The sequence below is a fragment of the Mus musculus genome, chromosome 15, assembly GCF_000001635.26.
Source record: "Mus musculus strain C57BL/6J chromosome 15, GRCm38.p6 C57BL/6J".
Taxonomy (NCBI): Eukaryota; Metazoa; Chordata; class Mammalia; order Rodentia; family Muridae; genus Mus; species Mus musculus.
The window spans coordinates 62,902,257-62,919,798 of record NC_000081.6 but is presented as its reverse complement, the minus strand read 5'-3'; the positions used below and the strand labels follow the sequence as shown (position 1 = coordinate 62,919,798).

Below are 17,542 nucleotides of genomic sequence, written 5' to 3'. Positions count from 1 at the left end.
GAGAGAGAGAGAGAGAGAGATTGATTGTGTCAAAGGTTCATTTTGGAAACCAAGCATATCCTGCTTCTCAGAGTCAGATCTGTTATTGAGTTGAGTGTGTGATGCCTACTGTAGGTCACATTCATGGTAACCATAGTGAGAAGGTCATGGTATGTTCAAAAACACAAAACTCTCAGGTCAGATCATGACTATACATTTATGAACCATTGATCTTGGGGCAAATCATCACCTTTTGGAGCCTCCTGCATGCTCTCATCTTTGAAGTGTGGCTCATAATAATTACTCTGCAGGCTGCTTGTGCAGATGGAATGTGTTACTGTGTGGAAAAGTCCCTGCAGATTGCATAAGTGGTCTATAAATAGCCAGTGTATGTTGGAGTCAAACAGTAGGAAAAGCAGCTCACATCAGTAACACCAAAGGATCAAGGAGAAGAAGGGGAAGTGAATAGTCTCTGTGTAGAGAATTTTCTGTCCTATTCCTAAGGTGCTATAAGCTATAGATTTTTTACCTTGGATGTCCAGCTCAAACCATCTCTACTGGTTGCTTTGTAGAAAATTTGTGAGAAGAGAGAACTTACTAAAAGGACTACAGAAAAGGAAAGGAGGAGACTTGAAGGAAGGTGGTACAACTTTCATCATACTATAAAATATTTCACCCATAGTAACCTGAGCCAAAAGTTGTCTCAGTTATAATTCTGAGGCAGTGTATGGAATGGAGAGGGTCAGTATTACAGTTATGAGTTGCATGGTACTACAGAGAGAGAGAGAGAGGGAGAGAGAGAGAGAGAGAGAGAGAGAGAGAGAGAGAGAGAGAGAGAGAATGAATGAATAAATGAATATGAATGATAATGAGAATAAGAATGAATGAGAGAATATGAATGCGAATGTGAATGCTCAATGTTCTGGCCAGTAAAGAAATGTAGCAAGTATATCCAGAAGTAGACTGTATAAGGGAAAAGAGATGATCATTTTTGATGGGAGAAATTTAGGGTGGATTGATAAAACTACCTCTGTCTATTCAAGTATTCCTACATACTTATCTTAGTTATCCACTTATTGACTTTGTGTTCTTGTTTTACATAAGACTACTCAATTACTTAATCTATCTGGTGTTTACTTCCTTGAATTACAAAAAAGAATAAGCATCATTTTTTTCCACAACAGTAATTTAAACAGATAAGGTCATTCCAGTGAAAATTACAAACACTAGCTACATGTTTGTTTGTTTGTTTGGTCCCTCCCCTTTCTTGTATGTACAGAATCTTGTAAGCCACAACCTATAAAGTCATATCATTTTGATGTTATACAAACATGCCCAAGTGTCAAGGCAGTTAAGCATGCAATAGCTTGGTGTATGGCTTGGCTTTCTTGGTAATTTTTAACAGAAATTCTAAACAGGCCTTCAATCATGGGAGAGCAATATTCCTCTTCTGCCATTTAGTCCAGTAAGAGTTGGAAAACAAGTAGAGCTGGTGAGTAAATTACATTTAGAAATAAAATGTATAAAATACTACATTTTTTCAAATGAAAAAAAAGGTCAGATAATTAAGTTAAAATATATTTAGAAGTTAATTACCTTAGCAAATTATAAAATGTTCTCTATGCTTGCTTGTCCCAAAGGTATTGCATTTGTTAATCATTTCTGAAAGCTTAAAACATGGAAAATAAAATACATACAGAGAATTTATATATTTATAGATACCATCAGTTTTGGTCTCAAAACAAAACAGTTGTCTAAATATTTCTTGATCACTTATATCAATCATTTTTGGTAAATGTCAGACTTTTAAATATTCATATTAAAATTATTTGGATGGAAAAAATAAATAGGCCATTACGAGAGCCTTACCTAGATGATGGATGTTATTAGTTTTAAAGTAAATGCAAAGGGCTAGCGAGGTGGCCCAGTCAGTAAAGCATTTATCAACCAGACATGAGGACCTGAGTTTAGATCTCTAGAACATAAAAAAGAGGCACAGCAGCAGCACCGTTATCCCTGTCAATGGCAGGAGGTGATAGGAGGATGCTTCTGGCTTTAGCTAGCCAGTGTAGCTGAATAGAAGCACCAAGTTCAGTGATAGTAACAGCGCAAGACAACTGTCATTGGCCACTGGGTGCCACGTGTATGTCCATGCTGTGCCATGACCAAACAGACACTCATGACTCTGCCTATGTGTCATGTCTTCTTGTGCTTCTTGGAGCTGGGAGTTTCATCTGAGCTTTCTCTCACCTTGATCTTCAGCTGTCTTTCATCAACTGACATCTTTCAAGTTCGTGCTAATTGTCTTAGAATATTCCTTCAGCATAAGTCAGTATACATATTGCTGTGATTTAATTTCTAGTAAATGTATTTATATACACCACCATTAAGGCAATGTGAAGCCCTGTCGGTTAGTGAATCCCATTTGCAGTGCAGGTATTTGACATAAGGCTGACGCCACGGTATTAGTGATTTAATGAAAACAATATTTCCAAAAGTTTTCTTCGTTGTATAGTTGCAATTTCTTTGTGTTTAATAACCAGTTTGTGGGGAGATCTTTTGAGACTGTGAATATAGCCTGTTTCTCATTAGACTTGTACAGACTGATTTCATTGCTCACTAATGTTCATTCTTGTAACCATTACTATGCTGTTCCCCAAATGTTTTTTTCCCATCTACATTTATTAACCAAAATTCAGCTACAGTAGTTTTCCATTTTTTTCTATTGGTTGTGCATTTTCTAAGTTTTGTGTTACATAAACAGATGGTATTTATGTTCATCTTTAAGGATTATAATCCATTGTTGTCTATTCAGTGCATACAATAATTTCAGTTACACTATTAAGGGCTCCTTCTAACTGTTCCCCACATCTTTTTAGTGTATCACTGTGATTTTTGATAATTTTGAGAGGTGGAAATAACTAAAGTCCAAATTTTATGCATGCTAACTGTTATTTAGCTCAAACAATGGAGTTGAGAAACAATTCATGTATGCATCTTCAGCATACACACACTTAAATATGCCCCATTAATATCTGTATTTATATTGAGAAATTTTAGATCATCCTGGTGTCTCTGAGTCTAAGCCATGACCACAAGGTTTACTGCTGATATCCCCTCTTTAGGTATTATAAACCCTTTTGGAAAGTGATAAATCCTCATTTCCTACTTTAATGTATCTGCTTTATTACTCTATATAAAGTTTCAGTACGGCAGCCCTATGCTTATGTATACCATTCCTGTTGCCATAACAAAATGTTTGAGACTAGCTAATTTATAAATATAAGAAATTTATGGCTAGTAAATCTGGAGACTGAAAGTTCAAGTTAAAGGCTCCAGTTGATTTGGTACCTAGAAAGGGCCTGACCATTGAGTTTAAGATGAGAGCTTCCTAATGAAGCTCTAGTGAAGAGAGAATGAAACACAGAGTGGCTACATGATAGAAGGGACAGAGGACAGAGACAGAACAAGGTGCTACCTCCGGCTCCTTTGTGAAGCCACTGAGTCCACTCAAGAGGGCTTCTCCTCCATGACTTAATCACTTCTCAACTGCCCTGCCTTGTAACAGTATCTTGGTAATTATTATTCTACATATAATTTGGAGAGCTATATTCAGGGCGCCCTCACTCTTCCTCTGGTCCTGCAGAGTCTTTCTTACATGAAACATACATTTATTCTACGCAGATAGCCTCATCATAGAAAAGGACCATACGTCTAATGCCCATAGCCTCATCTCAGTCACATGTATGTGAAACTCACAGACTAAGGCTGAGATTCAACAAATTAGGAATGTATGAACTGCAACATAATAGTCCTGGATGGATGCATTGATTCCAAAAGATCAAAACAGAGTAGGAAGACTACTTCAGCAGCAAGTGGGGAGACTGACTTTTGCTTTACTAGTAAGTTTGAAAAATCCCATGTGTGCTTTCCATTATCCGTGATCAGCTTTTACCTGGACAGGTGCCGGAAGCTTTGCACTCCACTCTAGGATAAACTCTGGACTTGTCACTGATAGCAACTACCTGAAAACCCATCCACAGTGCAGGAATTAGAATGGCTGTCACCCTGGCAACCCTGCTTTGGTCCTGGCCTTACGTCAGTTTTATTGTAGCAGTCAGTGTAATGTATATGTCACACAACATCCCTTAAAACTCATACTGCTGCAGTCCTTTTCCTTTTCTCCTCCAACTCACCAAGTTGTTTTTTGTTCCCCACAGCTTTACACTACATGCCCTTTACTGTGCAATTTTTCTTCCTACTACCCATGTGGCTCAGTTTCTCACTTTGTCAACATGATTTTCCATAGTCTCCTTATGATAAAGATCTGCCCTTCCCCCATACTGTGTACCTTTTTTGTTTCCTGAATTTTCTTTTATTTTAATCGTCTTCACCAGCTTCATTTTACTTGTTTGCTTGCTTTTATGACTTCTTCTTTTCTTTTTTCATTGTTTATTCACTTTACATCCTAGTTGCAGTATCCCTCCTTCCTCTCCTTCCAGTCCCATTCCCACAAATTTCTCCCCTCTACCTCCCTCCTTCTCTTCAGAAAAGGAGAAGTCTCCATTGGGTACAACCCCAATCTGAGACATAAAGTTGGCAGCAGAACTAAGTGCCTTCTCTCCCACTGTGGACAGACAAAGCAGTCCAGCTCGAGGGGAGGGGATCCAATGGCAGACAACAGAGTCAGGGACAGTACCCACTCTTTCTAGTACAGTAAAAACTTTATAAGGAGGTCAGTATTAGCATCTTTAACTACATAGAAGGTACTCAGACTTATAGTACAATTACTTTAACTTTACATTAATGTGGTCTAATTACATTCTCAATGATATTAGAAATTTCTAGAAGCAATCCAAGAAACACCTTTATAAAAAAAATTGGACAAAAAAAACAGCTGTCATGTGACTACAAATTGAAGAAATATGAGTCAGTAGAACCCCTTAAGATCATTTAGTTATCTAATTCAAAAGGAAGAACTCAAATCCTCAAGAGTTACAAGGCATGACTGATGGCCTGCAGACAACCTGGCTCCTCGGCACTGGAGCCATTGCTTCTCAGTCACAAAGTCAAAGAATTTACATAGTCATTCAACAAACTGCTGATTATGTTTTTGTTTCCTGACTTGGATAAATCATTGGATTACATGGACTTAACACACTTGTAATATGGGGACAATGGTATACCACCGGAGTCAATATCCATTAGGGGTGCTCAGAATGAAGTGCTTAGAGCAGCACTTGGTATGTAAGAGGGATGCTTCCTGCAAGCCATTACCTTACTACGTCTCCTCCTGTTTCCTTATTGTTTTAAGCCACCATGCTAAGGAGAGACTTCTGTCTACTCTTTTATTTTTTTCTTTCTTCACAGTGTGAGGTGTTGAATCCCAACAGATAACACATTTGCTCTTTTTACCCAATGTAATTGATTCCAGCCATATTTGGTAAATCTGAACAGAGAACCATGAGGAACAGGACCTCACTCTAAATTTAATTTCACTCAAAGGTAGTTTCCAATCTTCTGAGTAGAAGGGATGCCTTCTCTCTGTAGCCCGAGGCATCACTTTGGAAAGGAAAAGTGCAAAAGTTCCTGCTGAAGGTAGGGTTGCAATTTGCTCTGAATTAAATGCTGTATGAAAAACTGTTTTCATGCTATTAACACACGACTTTGAATTACACTCTTCTGTGCAGGAACAGTGCCCTCTTAAAATGTATTTTGTTATTTTATTTCCCAGAGTTAGAGCCATTTATTCAAGCTCCAGATGTCTGGCTTTAGCTTTTTTGGTTGCTGTTATTTTATAAGATTCTTTTTCCCATCAAGGGGTAGATGCATACATGTTTATTGAGAAAAGTATAATCTGTGACTTCATGAAATTTATTGCTTGGTAAATTTTTCAGGGCATTCTCCCTTATCAATGAATTATTTCACTTAAGAATTAGTGGAAAACTATAGAAATATTTCTATAAAATATTCCTATATTAAATATTTAAGTTAAAAATTCAACATTTGCTTGGAAGCTGTAATTGGGAAATGAAGTTCCAAACATGTTTCCTGGGTGACCTATGCAGTACAATAAAGGGCATTGAATATTACCCAGAGCAATGGAGGTAATTCCCATATAATGTGCAGAAAGGTGTGGGCTTGCTCTTCAGCTGTCAATATTGTCCAGAGAAGTCAGCCATCCACGTGTACAGAGGATCATTCATTAATGACTCAGTAAAGTTTAACCAACTGACAAAGTCTTTTGCCCAGCTTTATCAGTAAATTAATCTAATACCTGAATTGGTTCAAAGGTGTGGTACTACGGAGAGGTAGTGATAGTCCCAGAACTAAAGAATTTGTGTAGAGAATAGGCCTGAAATCCGAAGCACTTACAGTTGTGTACCAACACAGAGTTCTAATGTGCTTATAGCAATGTAGCTTTAACTTGACAGAGTTCTACAGGTATTGCTTGGTGTAGCATATTGAGAAAGTAAGCACTGAGGTTACAAAAGTGGCACATATACATATACATACATACATACATACATACATACACACACATATATATATATATATATATATATATATATATATATATATATACACATACATATATATCTCTAAGGTCCTGAAAATATGGCTTACTCTATCTAGATGGCTTATTCTAGCCATAGAATCCTGAAACAATGTTAGTTCATGCCTAATCTGATCCTAAAACTTTCGAGCCAATGGGGACAAAGTAATGATGGACCAGAAAGGATAGAGGACTGGAGCTGTTTAAAGATTTCTGTTTCTTATTCTTTGGAAGTTTTATATATTTATACAAGTGTATATTGATAATATTCATCTATCAGTATCTCTCCCCACTTCTTTCTAATTTTTCTAGCCCAGGATGCTCCCTTTCCAACTTCATGTCTTCTTTTTTTATTTTTTTTATTTTTTTGTTATTAATACCCCTAAAGTTCTGTGACTTCTACCCATATGTACATGGGTATATGGCCATCCACTGGGGCATGAGCCACATTTCCAAATAAGAGTGACTCTTCTTCACACAGGAACCATCAATGGCCAATATCTCCTCTGATGGGAATGAAACCTCAGGAGCCCCTCCATTATCCATGCTGAAATTTGGTGCATTGGCATTTTGTCTGTATATATGTCTGCATGAAGGTGTGGGACCTTTTGGCACTGGACTTACAGACAGTAGTGAACTTTCCTGTGAGTGCAATTGACTTTGGGTACTCTAAAAGAGCAACCAGTGCTCTTAATGACTGAGCCATCTCACCAGCCCCTGCTGAAATTATGACTGCTTTATTCTTTTACTGGTCTTGAATAGGATTTTAAAGTTGCTTTGAGTTGATGCATGTGATAGTCGTGCCATGTGACAGCCTTTAAAGATTGAAAAAAAAATCAGAATCTAGGTTTCTTGTCCATGTTCAAATAACTACAGTTATCAAATGAGAAAATTCTGTGAAATGAACGTACTTGGTATTTTAGTTCATTTAGACTGCCACAAGAAACTGCCAGACTAGACACCTTATAAACAACATACTTCTGGAAGATAAGAAGTCCAAGATTAATGATTTAGTATGTTTGATGTCTGATGAGGGCTCACTTTCTCATAGATATCTGCCTTCTTCCTGTAACCTCAAAGGAAGGGATCTCTTTAGTATCTCTTTTATGAGGCTACTAACCTCATTCATGAGAGCTCATTCTCTCTCATGACCCAAAATCCTTCTAAGGTCATTTCTTGCAAATACTAGCATGTTAAAAATTGAATTTTTACTTAAATATTTTTAAATATAATTTTTTTGTAATTCACTGTTTTACACTCCTTATTCCATTCCCCACCTCTTCCCTCCTACCCTCCAACTACTCCACATCCCATACTCATCCCCAACACAGCCTGTCTCCACATGGATGCCCCCACCCTCCTCCCTATCTGACCTCTAAATCCCCTGGGGCCTCCAGTCTCATGAGGGTTAGGTGCATCATCTCTGAATGAACATTGACCTGGAAGTCTTCTACTGTATATGTGTTGGAGACCTCATATCAGTTAGTGTATGCTGTCTGTTTGGTGGTCCAGATTAATTGAGACTGCTGGTCCTCCTATAGGATCACCCTTCTCCTCAAATTCTTTCAGCCTTCCCTAATTCAATAGCAGGGGTCAGCTGCTTCTGTCCATTCATTGGTTACAAATATCTGCAACTGACTCTTTCAGCCTCTTGTTGGGTCTTTCGGGGGCAGTCTCGACAGATCCCTTTTTGTGAGTGCTCCAAAGCCTCAGTAAGTGTCAGGACTTGGGACCTCTCCTTGAGCTGTATCCCACTTTGGGCCTGTTGCTGGACCTTCTTTTCCTCACTTACCTAAATATTTTGAGACATAAACTTGCATGGATACCACTGGATGATGTTATAGTTAACGTTTCCTAGGAAGCCATCTCTAAGACACAGAGGAAACGTATAACTCTTTTGAAGTTAAGCCTTTGTAATTAGTGCCAGCTGACAGGAAGTAAATGAGGTAGAGAGGGTGGAAAGAAGAGTCTTCAAAAGCACTGTTTGACTATAGAAAATGAAGGAGCTAAGTTGTTCTTTCAGTGTCCTTTAAACATGGGCCAGCTCTTCATTTTCCCATATCAATCAGTTATTGAACCCAGGCTGTCCTGAAGAAGGGCATCAGCTTGTGGGTAGTTGTTCTCTGCAGCCTAGGAAATCCATGAAATAGATGGAGACAGTCTGCAAGTAATTTCCTGAAGGGGAAGTAATATCCAATGTTCATCCCAATGAGTCACGTGACCTATAGTTCCAATTTTATGCTTATGTGTAAGCATAATACAATTGTGAATTAACCCATAGACGTTGTCATCTCTTTTTCTAGAGCGTGCAGTCTATTGAGCTGATAACTTTATTTCTGGAATTTCTCACCATTTATCTTTGCATTGCTAATCAGTTACAGTCATCCTGCTACCCGTATTTAAACATCATCAGAGCTCAGATGTCACCTACAAATCTAGAGTTTCTTGAGAGGACAAGAGGTTCCAAGGCCACCTTCCTCTTATTCCCTCCCTTTTAGTTGTCACTTTGTGCTTCGTTAAATAAGAATGGCTCCCATAGGCTCATAGAGTTGAATATTTGGTCTGTTGGTGGTGGAACTGTTTAGGAAAGATAAGGAGGTGTGGCTTTGTTGGAGGAAATGTATCATTGGAGGTTCATTTTGAGGTTTCAAAAATCCATGTTATTCCAAGTGAGATCTCTCTGCCTTACAATTCTGGATCACTTGTCAACTCTCAGTGACTATTCCAGTGATATACCTGCTTGCCTCCAATCATGCTTTCTAACATGATGGTCATAGACACTAACTTCTGGAACCATGATCTCCAAATGGTTTTCTTTTGTAAGTTGCCTTGGTTGTGGCATTTTGTCACAGCAATTGAAATGTAACTGAGACATTTTTTTCCCAATTTTATACAATTTTCTAATTTCATACAATTAGAACCTGGAATGAAACTATCTATGCAAATGTAGTCACAGAGATACTTCTGATACATTTTAGGAGATAAACAGATATCTTGATATTCACTTGGACTGATGTATACACAGCACAGTACTGAAGAATAAGTAAAGAGAAGATATAAAGGTGAATATACATGAAGGTATTCTCAAAAGCAATATGAAAGTGCAAAACTTCATATAGACACAGAAAGACTGAGAAAGTGAAGGGTCTCTTTAAGACATTCACTGTTTTAGCCAATAAAGCCTCTTTGAATGAGACCATCAGGTTGGCTATCCAGTATCCCATACCTGTAAATATCCTTACATTCTTCCCTAGCTTGGTTCTTACTGACTTATTTCATCTATGTTATAATCCACTGCACAGAAATCTGAACTCTTATATTCTAAGTCATTTTTCACTCATGATTTCACTCACCTCATTCTTTGGACAAGCAAATTCATCCCATATTTTCAGAATCAATATCTGTTTTCCTTAGTAGCAACCTAAATCATTCTTCAAGTCACATGTAAAGTAAGTAAGCAGACTTTATCCAGCATTGGAGTATTGAAACACTTAGCTTATGTCCTCCAGCCCAGCCTTATGCTCATTAGAGAATGTTTCTGCAGCAGACAGTGATCTTTACAGAAAACCACAACTGGCCAAAATGTAGAGAACAACTAAACACAGGGTACCCAGCTGCAAGTTACACAGTTACAAAATAACTCCTGCACCTAAGGTTCAGATAATATTGTAGAAAAGGGTCCAAAAAGATTGTAGGAACCAGAGGACCAGGGTGTCTGCACTAAGGCTCTCCTCTCCTCTCCTCTCCTCTCCTCTCCTCTCCTCTCCTCTCCTCTCCTCTCCTCTCCTCTCCTCCCCTCCCCTCCCCTCCCCTCCCCTCCCCTCCCCTCCCCTCCCTCCCTCCCTCCCTCTCTCTCTCTCTCTCTCTCTCTCTCTCTCTGTATATATATATATATATATATATATATATATATATAAACAGTGAAAAAGAGCAAGGTGAGAAAGCAGCCAGAGAGAAATTGAGACAGAATAAGGAAAGAATGATATAAATAAAAGTACACATGCATGAAAATTTTTTTAAAATATCAAAGAATTTAGCTGATCTCTAAAGAAGCAATAAACCTAGACTAACCCATTCAAGTTATTTAAAGATGCGGTAGAACTTTTGCTTCCATAGGAAGTATATTGTTTATTCCTCATTCTGTTCCTGGAGGCCAGAATGGTGTTTGAAATCAAACCAACACACTCACTCAGTAGTCTGGCTGGCTGGGTGGGAATCCTCAGGTGGCTTCTGACAACCATCTGTAGTGTGTGCTACATCCTTGTAATTCCCTGCCTCAGCCCTCCCCTGAGCATCACTTAACAAGTTATGTCATTCTGCAGGAGAGTAAGGCCAAAACAGTGGGTCTCTTTCCCTCCCTTTACAGAACATGTATCATCTGCCAAGATCATTTCTGGAAAGTAAGAGTTAACTGGAAAATGTAGAAAAGGAAAGACAATAGAGGAATGGTCTTCATTTTCAGGGGCATCTGCTTCCCAAAAATGGAACATTTGAATGTTTTTTGAGAAGTTGTGAAAGGAGCTAGAAAATGCATGTGAAGTGAGGTTATTTAAATTCTGATCTAACTGTGTGGCCTATCTTCATGCCTGCATTAAAATTGCTCAGGCTCTGACCATCCACCCTAGTCATTTTGTTTGGATTAGTGGAGAGCTCCACTTGTGTGGTACGTTTTCATTCTTGTCTGACACAGCATTCCCATCCCATCCTCCTTCAAATAGATGTGTGGAGGGGCGGGGGGAAGGGGTGCTTAGCTCAGAAGTCACCGTCTCTGCTTTTGTATGCTTCCAGAGAAACTTAACAGGAAATGGCTTCATGTTGCCATATTTAGGATAGCTTGCACTGCAGATTCAGCGACTGTCCCTGAGGTTACAGTGTACACAGAAAACTCCATGGCAGATGCAAAGAGAGAAGCAATCTCAGACACCAGTCCCAGGAAACATCCAGGGTATGATTAAAGGTTTTCGTCCAGTCATCGAGGGAATTAATTCCTGGTGAGATGAAATAATTTGCTAAAAGCCACACAATGAACTATGGATCCTTTAAGAACTTGAATGGGAACCCAAATCTCTCATCACTCTTAGGAAAAGCTGAAATGTACTAGATCTATGTAGAGCATTCTATGGTCCCAAAGCATTGATCAAAAGTAGTACTTCTATAGTGTCATGTCCATGTAGGAAATGGGTCCAGGGGACAATGTGAGGAATATGAACCACAGAAACCATCACTTAATCCCTCAGCATGTGGAAAGGTAAGGTTATTCAATTGGATCAGTCAGTTCTAATAAGGAAGACCCCCATGAGATATTATTCACCACTGTCTGCCAATACTCTCCTTTTCTCCTATTTAACAGAAGCATGAGGAGACCTGGGACAAGGAAGGCAGCTATGCCAGACTTGTGCTGTATGCTCTCTCCTCTCAGATCATGGGATTATCTCTGAAGAAGACTGAAGGGAAGTGAAGTCTACAAGGTTAGATAAACTTTAAGCAATAGCTTAATATAGGTTAGAGTATAGTCTTTGATGGTGCTTTAGGAATACCAAATGCCAAAGTTGGTCAGAAGATAGAGAGTAAAAAAAGGCAAGGAAGAAGGAAAGGGAAGAGAGTCATCTTAATTAAGTGTTCTATTGGGAGGAAAGGGTTCATTCAGCTTACAGTACCACATTGTACTGCCGTATCAAAAGTAAGTCAGAGTTACACTTAAGCTGGAAAGTTTGAGGTAGAACCTGAAGCACAAGGCACGGGAGAGCGTTGGCTACTTGCTTGCTCCTCACATCTTGTTCAGCCTAATTTCTTAATTCACCCAGAACCACAATCCCAGAGTTGGCACCTTCCACAGTGAGCTGGGCCATCCTAGATTATTCATCAGTCAAGAAAATGCCCCACCAGCCAATCTGGCCACTTTCAAAATTAGTCTTCCCTCTTTATAAATGACTCTTGTTTGGGTCAAGTTGCCATAAAACTAGCCAGGACAAGGGTTATTCTTAAAAGGTGCCCTTGGAGCTTGCTGACAGGAGCCTGATATAGCTGTCTCCTGAGAGGCTCTGCCAATGCCTGGCAAATGCAGAAGTGGATGCTCAAAGCCATCTATTGAACGGAGCACAGGATACCCAATGAAGGAGCTAGAGAAAGTACCCAAGGAGATGAAGGGGTCTGCCACCCCATAGGAAGAACAACAATATGAACTAACCAGTACCCCCAGAGCTCCCTGGGACTAAATCACCAAAGAAAACACATGGTGGGACTCATGGCTCTAGCTGCATATGTAGCAGAGGATAGCCTGGTCAGTCATCAATGGGAGGAGAGGCCCTTGGTCCTGTGAAAGTTCTATGTCCTAGTATAGGGGACTGCCAGGGCCAGGAAACAGGAGTGGGTAGGTTGGTGAGCAGGGGTGAGGGGAAGGGATAGGGGGTTTTGGGAGGGAAAACTAGGAAAGGGGATAACATTTGAAATATAAATAAAGAAAATAATAAAAAGTTAAAAACAAAAATAAAGATGCCCTTGACTATTTTGGAATCTGCATTGATTTCTTCCAGTGTTTCATGGATAGGCCACACTTGTAGGCTTCCCTCCACGTTAGGCCCTTGGACAATTTTATTATAAGAAAACCTTCAGTACCACTTTCTGAAAGGAACTAAAGAATGAGTAAGGCTTCATAGCAGAAGGAGCCGGGTGATGGTAGTGCACACCTTTAATTCCAGCACTCGGGAGGCAGAGGCAGGTGGATTTCTGAGTTCGAGGCCAGCCTGGTCTACAGAGTGAGTTCCAGGACAGCCAGAGCTATGCAGAGAAACCCTGTCTCGAAAAACCAAAAAAAAAAAAAAAAAACCAGAAGGAAAATTTTAATACTAGGGTGATGTGATATAGTTCAGTATAGTACCCATTTTACATCCTGAGGTTTCCTAATTCCTTCAATGGAATGCACTCCAATTCAACAGTGTTGCCCTTAATAACCTATACGTCAGTTAATTTGGGTGTCCTTCAGCACACACAGGAATGTGAATATATAAGACATATCATACACATTATAGTTCAAAAGAGCAACAATCTTTAAGTCCAAGTAACAGCAATGAACTTCCCATAGAAAAAAAAGCAATTATGACTTAAAGCTTTAACCGAAGATAATGTGACTGTGTGCTTGAAAGCCTGGTGATTATGAACACAGATTAAATGCATGGATTCTGGAAATAGAGTGAGAGTCTAGTTTTTGCTTCTTGGGGCCTGCAAGTTAGGATAGATAACATCTAAAATGTCACCAGATGATCAACACATCTTGGTATTCCTCGATTTGTGCGACTGCCATCCCTTAAATGACTCTTTTTTTAAATACTAGTATAGCACAATATTGTGAGTCGACATCTTAACAATTACATTATAAAATATTGTATCACTGGCTTTGATGATGCAAATGACTCCATGGAAAACTCTCATGAGACAAGGAACCTGGGGGGAGGGGTGATCTGTAACCAAGAGTCAGTGAAGAATGAGGGCATAGTTGGGAAGTTGAATTCTACCAAATGTGTTAACCTGGAAACAGATCCTTCTCCGGTTAAATGTTCAGAGATATTCTCAGTCTCAGGAGACTTCTTAATTGTAGCCTTTACAGAAACTGTGAAGCAGACCCAGATAAGCCATATCCCAATTCTTCCTGACCAGTGAATAGATAATGTGACATAGCAAACACATATTATGCCTATATGTGTAGGATCAGTGTCTTTCCTTGTAAAACAGAGATCAAAGATAAGTATTTCACAGAATTGCTAGGAAAAGTCTATGTAGTGAGACCCCTGGAAGATGTTCTCTCAGTTTAAAAGCATCATCGCTGAGGAGATTTAGAGGATTGTAAAGAGAGAGAGTGCATGAAGTTGGAAGGGAGGAATGGTGGAAATACAGAGGAGAAATTGGAGGAGAGGAAATGGTATAAATATACTCAAAGCTTTTTATGTGCATGAATGAAATGATCAATAAAAATATTATCACTGGAAATGAAAACATAAGTCTAGGTATTGCCCAAGCCCCTGGCCACATAGATGGCTCTCTTGTACCATGACAGTCCTTAAGTATCGTTTTGGATATTCATCATTTCCACAGTTGATTCGTGAGTTTCTTATCCATTTAGCTCTTGATGTCTCCCTAAACTGACCTGTGCCAGAATGTCTTCACTTTCCATCTTCATTCTGGCTCTTTGAATGGAAGAGGGATTGCCTGTTCCTGCTTCATGTTACTATTAAGCATCCTTTCTTGAACATCTATTTCTTCTCAACTTCTGATTGCCCTTACCCAGGTTCATTCACAGTCAGTTTCAAACACATCATTCCTACCCTTGGAACTGTAAGGATCTGCATGGTGTATCCAAGAAAGCAAGGATTACAATGAGACAGGGGAAAGAAAGATGCCTATGCTAAGCTTGTCCTTAGCATAGGTCATTACACTGTGTTCTGCAACTCAGTTCTTCATAGATGTCAGGGAACTTATAAAACATTAGTTCTGATCTCATGGAGACAACATAAGCATTAAGTGAGATGACAGTGATACAATAATTGTTCTCAAGTGGGTGTCTGCTCTGTGATAACCTACAACTTGCTTTTTTCTTAGTGATAAATGCTGTAAATGTTACAAGCCAAGGCCACAGACAACCCTAGAATTTCTTTCCCTCTCCATCATGACCACTTTCCCACTGGAAGTACTATTTCTATCCAGGAAAAAAATAATCTAGCTTCAGAGATCAGACATTCGTGTTTCCTGATTGTGGGTGGACTTCCAGGGGCAAAGGGTCAGCCTGTTTTACTGTCTCCACTGCCCTTTCTCATGTTCATTCAGTTTCTCAATCATGGGAATCCTTTTTTCTCCCTTCTATAGACTGAGTTCCACTTGTTATGGCTTTAAGGTTGCAAACATATGTAGCTGTCATAGTCCAGATTTTCAACTGTGGCTCAGTCTGTTGTCTTGTACTCTATTTTTACATGTCTTCTTTATGCTTCCTACATGTTAATTGCCTTCTTCACAAAATGGGATTAGAACATGTATTTTGCATTATAATGGCAACGCACACGAAATGCTTCATGCATAAGACACAATGTAGGATTATAATCTGAAATAAAATTGATGCCGAGCTAGGTTCTTTAGCTTTGTAAATCTTTTATCACTAGCATGCTGATTGATTCATAAAAATATTTTGTCAGGTTATTTTTTCCTTAAGCAATAAAACATTCTTCAGGATGATTACATCAATAATCCTGTATCAGTGAACTATTAGTGTAGGCAAATGATGATGATGTAGAGGAAGAGGAGGACTAGAAGGAGAAGGAAGAAGAGGAGAAGGGAAGAGAAGGAGGCTGTTTATCAGATGTAGGCTTTAGTGAGCTCCACCTTGAAGAAACTGTGTTCCCCTGTGCAGTTTTAACCCTGACCTTGCAGACTTAAGTCATCGTCTCTGCATTCGGGTACAGGTGTGTCATACACGTGTCCTTCCTGTCATAACGTAAGAAATTAATATGTGTGAGCTCCCTTTCCCTCACGACATGGTCTTTTGAAAACAATTCATTTGTACTCATCATTCTGTGGGATGTGTGCTCTTTTAAGCAATGTTGGTGGATGAAAGGCGCCTCAGATGGGATTCCTAATACAATGCACGGCCTAAAGCACGGATATCCCACCACCCCCACCATCCTGCTTCTCCCTATAATCCCAGATTTGTTTCTCATTTAGAAAAAATCGCTTCAACATTCAAAAGGAAACGGGGTCTTCCGAGGGAAGTCAAGTCTCTTTATACTTTGCCAGAAAACTTTCCCACAAAGAGGAAATTCTACAAATACTCAGATGACATCATTGAGAAAAGGCTCTTGTTCCCCCAGGGTCCAGCCTCCCTGGAAGATGACAAGGGTTAGGAATAGACAAACCTTGGCCACTTGTCGGATTTGGCAAGAGGCAGTCAACAGCTGGTCCAGCGGGTTAATTAGCCCTGCTCTCTGCTCCCGTCCAGCCTTTACTGGCAAAGGCAGAGGCAAGACGCTCTGGCCCACTTGCTTTTCTCTTTCTATTAACAAAGCCCAGTGCCATCGGATTACCTTGGCCTCCAGCCAGGCCTGCGTGCCCTTTGCCTGCCTGTGAGTTGCCATGGCGATGGTGATGTGCCTTTTGCCAACGAAGCAGCTGGCAGATGGGTAGCAGATTACCTGCCAAGCAGATTTACTAGCTCCAAAGTGCAGACCTCTCTTGAACAAGTGAAAGGGGTGGGGGCGGGGTGGGGTTTGTTTTCCACTCTCAGGAAATAAGAAGGGAGCATTTTCTACACCTTTTACCCCATTGGTTCTATTTTAATTTTCAAACAAAAGATGATTATTTGTCATCTGTCCAGATGCCCATCTGCTAAGTACATAGGCCTATCTGGTGTATTTTTTTTTAAGACAGTCAATAAACAATTTATTCTTTGCCTTTTCTGTAACACACATGCCACCGCCCTCAGCATCCTGAGTCAGGATGCAACGCTTTTTCAGGGATGATAGCTCCCAGGAAGTGAAAGCAATTACCATCTAGACAGAAAGGAGTGCCCACAGCAACAGAACTGTGAAAACTTGGAAACGGAAGAGTGTTGGTTGTACTTCCCAAGGAGGATATATCCAGGAAGTCTGGCTTCCTGAACTTTAGGGTGTCTGCTTGCATCTCAAATAATGATTAAGGATTAATTGTGTCCAGTTAGCTTTTATCCATGTTCAGCATAGTTTTAACTTTCAAAGACACACACACTATTGAGGCTGCCATCCCAAATTCAGAGGAAGGAGTACAGTGGGTGGCAAGGGTGTAGAATAGCATGAATCTAAGATCTATGTCTGGGAAAGAGTCAGAAGAAGTAAACTGGTAAGTTTCTGTGCTTCTTCCAGTCTTCCTGGGTGTGCTAGAGGGATACACTTCCCAGATGATTGGACACTAGTAAAGGTTATGTCATTAATCATCAGAGGAAGGCAAATCAAAACCACCAGGAGTTGTTTCCTCGACCCAGTCAAGAATGGC

The 17,542-nt window shown here is 39.7% G+C and overlaps 1 annotated feature.

The window, feature by feature from the left end:
• Nucleotides 15,899-17,105: an enhancer, noted in NCBI's record as "VISTA enhancer mm457". NCBI's record gives its function as "enhancer in: neural tube[4/7]" and the evidence as "EXISTENCE:transgenic organism evidence [ECO:0001131][PMID:17130149]".